Source organism: Procambarus clarkii, chromosome 20, assembly GCF_040958095.1.
Source record: "Procambarus clarkii isolate CNS0578487 chromosome 20, FALCON_Pclarkii_2.0, whole genome shotgun sequence".
Classification (NCBI taxonomy): domain Eukaryota; kingdom Metazoa; phylum Arthropoda; class Malacostraca; order Decapoda; family Cambaridae; genus Procambarus; species Procambarus clarkii.
Genome location: NC_091169.1, coordinates 46829070 through 46835069, shown reverse-complemented (window position 1 = coordinate 46835069; position 6000 = coordinate 46829070). Strand labels below are relative to the sequence as shown.

At 52.1% G+C, this 6000-nt stretch overlaps 1 protein-coding gene across 4 annotated transcripts in view; it reads left to right on the top strand.

The window, feature by feature from the left end:
- Positions 1–6000, top strand: part of LOC123755291 (glutamate receptor ionotropic, kainate 2) — a gene marked incomplete at its 5' end in the record, with an annotated part of 203733 nt that overhangs the window by 2759 nt on the left and 194974 nt on the right.

Genomic DNA, 6000 nt, shown 5'->3' with positions numbered 1-6000 from the left:
GTTGTGGCTTCTTTGTTGCTGGAACGTTGTGGCTTCTTTGTTGCTGGAACGTTGTGGCGTCTTTGTTGCTGGAACGTTGTGGCGTCTTTGTTGCTGGAACGTTGTGGCGTCTTTGTTGCTGGAACGTTGTGGCACCTTTGTTGCTGGAACGTTGTGGCACCTTTGTTGCTGGAACGTTGTGGCACATTTGTTGCTGGAACGTTGTGGCTTCTTTGTTGCTGGAACGTTGTGGCGTCTTTGTTGCTGGAACGTTGTGGCATCTTTGTTGCTGGAACGTTGTGGCGTCTTTGTTGCTGGAACGTTGTGGCGTCTTTGTTGCTGGAACGTTGTGGCGTCTTTGTTGCTGGAACGTTGTGGCGTCTTTGTTGCTGGAACGTTGTGGCGTCTTTGTTGCTGGAACGTTGTGGCGTCTTTGTTGCTGGAACGTTGTGGCGTCTTTGTTGCTGGAACGTTGTGGCGTCTTTGTTGCTGGAACGTTGTGGCGTCTTTGTTGCTGGAACGTTGTGGCGTCTTTGTTGCTGGAACGTTGTGGCGTCTTTGTTGCTGGAACGTTGTGGCGTCTTTGTTGCTGGAACGTTGTGGCGTCTTTGTTGCTGGAACGTTGTGGCACCTTTGTTGCTGGAACGTTGTGGCACCTTTGTTGCTGGAACGTTGTGGCACCTTTGTTGCTGGAACGTTGTGGCACATTCGTTGCCTCTGACACATAGTTTACATCTGTGGTTTGTTGTGGCACATTTACATCTGTGGTTTATTGTGACACATTGTTTACATCTGTGGTTTATTGTGACACATTGTTTACATCTGTGGTTTGTTGTGGCACATTGTTTACATCTGTGGTAAACACGACACTACCCCTACCATACATGGCGAGAGGTAGCACCATATTTCCATCCCTGGTCTGTTGACAACATTTCCCATCAATGAATCAATGTCTAGAATTAGTCAAAATGAGATTCAATGAAGCATTTCTAGAAGTGTCTTAGGTTACTGTGTGGCCGTGTTCTCCTCTGTCTCCCCTAACAACTTTGGGTGAACGGTAGAGTGACGGTCTCTCTCCGTGCAGGTCGGCGTTCAATCCCCGACCGTCCAAGTGGTTGGGCACCATTCCTTTCCCAACGTCCCATCCCAAATCCTTATCCCCCCACCCCAGGGAGCCGGTCGGCCGAGCGGACAGCACGCTGGACTTGTGATCCTGTGGTCTTGGGTTTGATCCCAGGCGCCGGCGAGAAACAATGGGCAGAGTTTCTTTCACCCTATGCCCCTGTTACCTAGCAGTTAAATAGGTACCTGGGTGTTAGTCAGCTGTCACGGGCTGCTTCCTGGGGGTAGAGGCCTGGTCGGAGACCGGGCCGCGGGGACACTAAAAAAAAGCCCCGAAATCATGTCAAGATAACCTCAAGATAAGGAGACCCCTTCCCAGTGCTATATAGTCATGCTTTCACCTCATAGTTCCTCACGGGAGACATCTCCCATCACTCAGGGTGCAGTCGCACCTCCACAGATCTCCAGTATCAGCTCTTGATACTGGTAATGGCTCAAAAGGGCCACCACTTTCGGGCTATTCATGCCCGTGCCACCTTTTGGGTGGCTTAATCTTCATCAATCAATCATAGTTCCTTTCCCTTCCACTCTGCCTGGTGTCACGCATCTGCCTTATGGGGCTACGCCGGGTGTAATTTGAACATTGTTTAATAATTTAATAAAGTAAATAGCTTCACAGAAACTAGGTTGGAAAATGGGTTAAAAGTACGGAGGGAAAGTTTATGGGAGTAGCGCGGAGGGCAGTGTGGCTAGTGAAGATTGGTGGTCCCCTGGAGGGCCCTTATGTGTCCCCCCTGGCGGGCCCTTATGTGTCCTGGCTCTGTCCTCGACACATGACTCCCTCACCTGCATCCCACCGTCGCCTCCACCGCCCTCTGCCACTTCCTCTACTGGTATAGTTACTCTAGTGGTATACCACCTCTACTGGTATAGTGTGTGTAATGGCATAGTATCCTGGTGTCCAGGATGACGCCAAACCAGGGACTGGCTTCAGTGGAAGCCTCAGGAACCCTCAAGGGATTCAGTAGTACCCCAGGTTGCAATCTGTTACGGCCACTATGGACCAGTAACTGGGTTCTTGATGTTATAACCTCTTCTATAGTATCGGATCCCAAGTCGGTAGTAGTAGGCATCCTTCAGTCTAAAGACTATGGAGTTGCGCCCTGACAGTTCGCAAAGCCTGGGTAGGTAGATAGGAGGAGAAGCTGTTACCCATGCAGCAGGTCCCCCCCTCTCCACGTTGCTGAAATTATCCAATACAAAAGCAAATGCCAATACACATGGTTCCAGCAACGTCGCAGGAGCTGCCAGAACGAGGTCGACGTCAACAACCGGACGTTGGAGCCTTGGGGGCTCCAACTCCGGATTTTTCCTCGAGGTTGACTCCTGAAGCCTTTCCCAAAAAAGGGGTATGGCCGCAAGGCAGCGGAGGTTTAAAATTAGGGTTTTCCTTCCCCTAGATGGGCTGCCTTCCCAGGCTATCGAGTCCCATCTACCCGGAGCAGCTGGTTTTAAGGCGCCAGAGGCACGCCCTCGCCCCTCCTCCTGTCGGTAAAAGCAGTTCCGCCGGACTTAAAGACTAAGCCACCCGAGCAGGCCAGGAGTTGGACTTGGTTGTCAGAGGCTATTGGAGACGCATGCCGTATAGGAGCATTTCATAGGTCATGGGAGCTCGTCCCCCATTACCACCCCCTGGCTATGACAACCCCTTGGAACCCGGTAGTATGTTCCATATATGGTAGTATGGTAGTCCGGTAGTATGTTCCATAAGTCGGTAGTATGCTTTCAAGAACTGGCTGTATAGTGCAATAAAGAATAAGGTGGGGGGGGAATCAATAATACTCAATTCCTTTCACTAATATATTCACCTTCACCAATAAAATATATATAAATAGATTATTTCTACACTTATGTACAATAGTGTCACTTTCCCGCAGGACAAATGCGTTTGCAGTGTTCATAAAGTCCATGGTTTATCACCTCTAATCCCAGTACCCTATCCACTTGTACTGGACAACACTGGCGAGTTCACCTTTTACGTGGGCCAGTCCACCCCCACAGTCTAACGAAGTGCCCACACCCCTCCTTCGCTCTCCAGCTACTCACTGGCAGCGGGCTTCAGCAACACGCTGACAGGGGTCTCAAACAAACTCACAGGGGTAGCTAACCCCTCAGCAGTAGCCTCTAGCAGCTTGCTAGCAGCACTTCACTATAGGCATATCACCGTAACCCTTAAATAGCCAATCCTGGGGTACGCCGATCTTCACTAACACTGCATATATTAGCAGCTAACACACTGCTCAGATCGACGGTGGCTTACTGAGTCTTCTTGCAAGACCAGGCTACGAGTTCGTGGACTGCCCAAGGTAAACCGCCTTCCTCAGTACAACTGCCTCCACACTTCACCTCTGTGGACACAAAAACATCATTAATGAGACAGGACACCTGGGAAACCATGAGGTAACATTCACTAGGGAGGTGACATTATGCTCTGAAGCACAACAAATGGCGATGATCTTGATATATCATCCACCAGAGGTCATCCACATCGACCTCTCTTGCTAACTTGAACAAAAAACCAGAGCCATTTATCGCTACCACGCCACCACCAACAGATGGCGTTGTCCAGGTAGTGTCTAATATCAGGGAAACTGAGGTGCCGACCTATAGATGGCGCCGAAATCGCCACTCCATGCTCCAATGAAGGGGTCGATACCGTAACCCAATCCTTTTGACTACGTCGTGGCCTAGTTGTCTAGGTCGTGTGCCTAGCAACACCCAGCACATAGGTTCGAATCCTCATCATGGCTCCTATGGATATTCTCATTGATACTTCACGTTAGTGTGATTACTCTCTGTATTATTGTTGTTGTTTAGCTGAATTAGCAAATGGTGCCGGAAAATGGTCAGTGACTGAATGGTGATTAAGGAAGGCGAGTCTTTCATCTAGTCCCCCCTCCCCATCCGGCCCGTTGGCGTCGTGAGGGGGCTTGGTGGACGGCTGCCGGAGTGTGATGCTCCGTGGGGCAGTCCTCTGTCCTTTTCTGGCTTTGCACTCCTGCTGCTGTCTTCTCTAATTGTGCCGGATCGCTTTTCTATTTCCTTATGTTTCGTTTTTCTCCCCCCTCTTCTCCTATCTGCTTGTCGTTTCCTGCCGACCTTTTGCTTGTTTTGGATTATTTCTTTGGACTTCTTCTATTTTGACGCCCGGGTGCTTGAGGAGGCATACTCTTGCACCCGTAGAACTGTAGTACCCAACGTCTCGAGCGAGGGGAACCTTTTATTGTCAATCCCCTTTTCGTCGCTGAACCCGATCTCGACGGACTGACGGTTCTTAAGGTGGCGTTTGTGGGGCGTATACTCACGACGCACCCCTAGGGAGCCCCCGGCATGATCGGTGGTAGCTTCATGTTGGGTGTCCTGCCTCTAATTGTGGCTCCATGGTGGGTATGGGGGCACTTTCGTGGATGAATTTCTTTCTCTTCGTCTCTATGTCGTTGAATGTTTCCGTTGTACCCTCTCAGGCTCGTGGGGTGGGCGGCCAAGCCCCCGAGTCGGCCTGTATTGGAAGACCAGGCTCTGTAGCTCCCGCTGCGTTGGGCCCCGACCTTGCTCCTCCTTTGACCGTCCTGACTTCTTACCCCAGCTCCCCTCCCTCCTCTGTGGTTGGGTCGAGCCTCCAGCCCCCGGTGGTGACCACTTCGTCCCCTGGTGCGGCTAAGTCTCTCGTTGTGACTACTGCGCCTTTTGACCCCTCTCTCTCTAGGGGTTCTCAACGCCTTTCGCGCCCCAGCCGCACTCGCTCGATTCCTTCCCGTGCTGATGTGTATCAGGCCTTGTTTGGTCCTGCTTCATGGGCCAAATACTTTGATCTCCCTCTTGATTCTGCGCCTCCTGACGATTTCTCCCTCCATCGGCATCTTGTAGATTCCGTGGATGCGTCTGTTACTTTCAACCCCACTCGTCTCGGTACACGTGTCGTTGCTGCTCCTTCTCAGGATGCAGCTTCCCGCTTGGCTGCCGTATCTTGCCTTGGCGAGATCCCTGTTCGGGTCTCCAAGAACGTTCAGATGAATGCCAGTGTTGGCACTATTCTCCCACCCCATGTTGCAACCGGTGTTCGGAATCTGCAGGATTGCCACGATGATATTCGGCATATCCTTGATGCCCAAGGCCATTCTGTCCTCCAGGTTGACTCGTTTACTCGTCCCCCTCGTGGTCGTCGCCGTCAACCCCTTCGCGTTGTGAAGATCACCTTTGATGGTAGGACCCTTCCATCCTCTGTCATTCTTGCTGGTGCTAGGTGCTCTGTCCAGGAGTATATTCCTTCTCCTCGACTTTGTAACAAGTGCTGGAGGTTTGGGCATGGTGCACTCCGCTGCTCTGGGACTCTCTCGCTCTGTCCTTTGTGTGGGGGTGAAGGTCACTCTAAGTCGGAGTGCACTTCTCCCCAAGCTCGCTGCCTCAACTGCGGTGAGGCCCATCCTACCTTCTCCCGTGCCTGTGTCCATTACAAGCTTGAGGCAGCCGTCCTCAACCTGAAGCACCGGGAGCGTTTATCTTTTCCTGAGGCGAGGCGCCAGGTTCGCCGGCTCCCACCTTATACTAACATCTCTTATGCTCGCATGTTGCGCTCTTCCTCTCCTCGTCCTTCCCCCTTCCTCAGACTCACAACCGTTTCCGGGCCTTGGACCCTGATACGCCCACTGCCCCCTCCTCTGTCCCTTTGTGTTCTGTCCCGAGGGGTTTCCCTCCGGCTCTCCCCGCCGCCTGTCGGTGCAGGCGGATGTCCATCGCTCTCCTAACGGCCGTCGTGTGTGCTCTCGTTCAGCTTCTCCTGTTGAGACACTGGAATCCGTTGCCCGGTACGTAGTTGCTGGGACACCAGTCTCTTTAAGTCAGAAGCGTAAGCCTGGCTCCTCTCCTTCCTCCTCCCCGGCGGGTAAGAAGGCTTCGCTT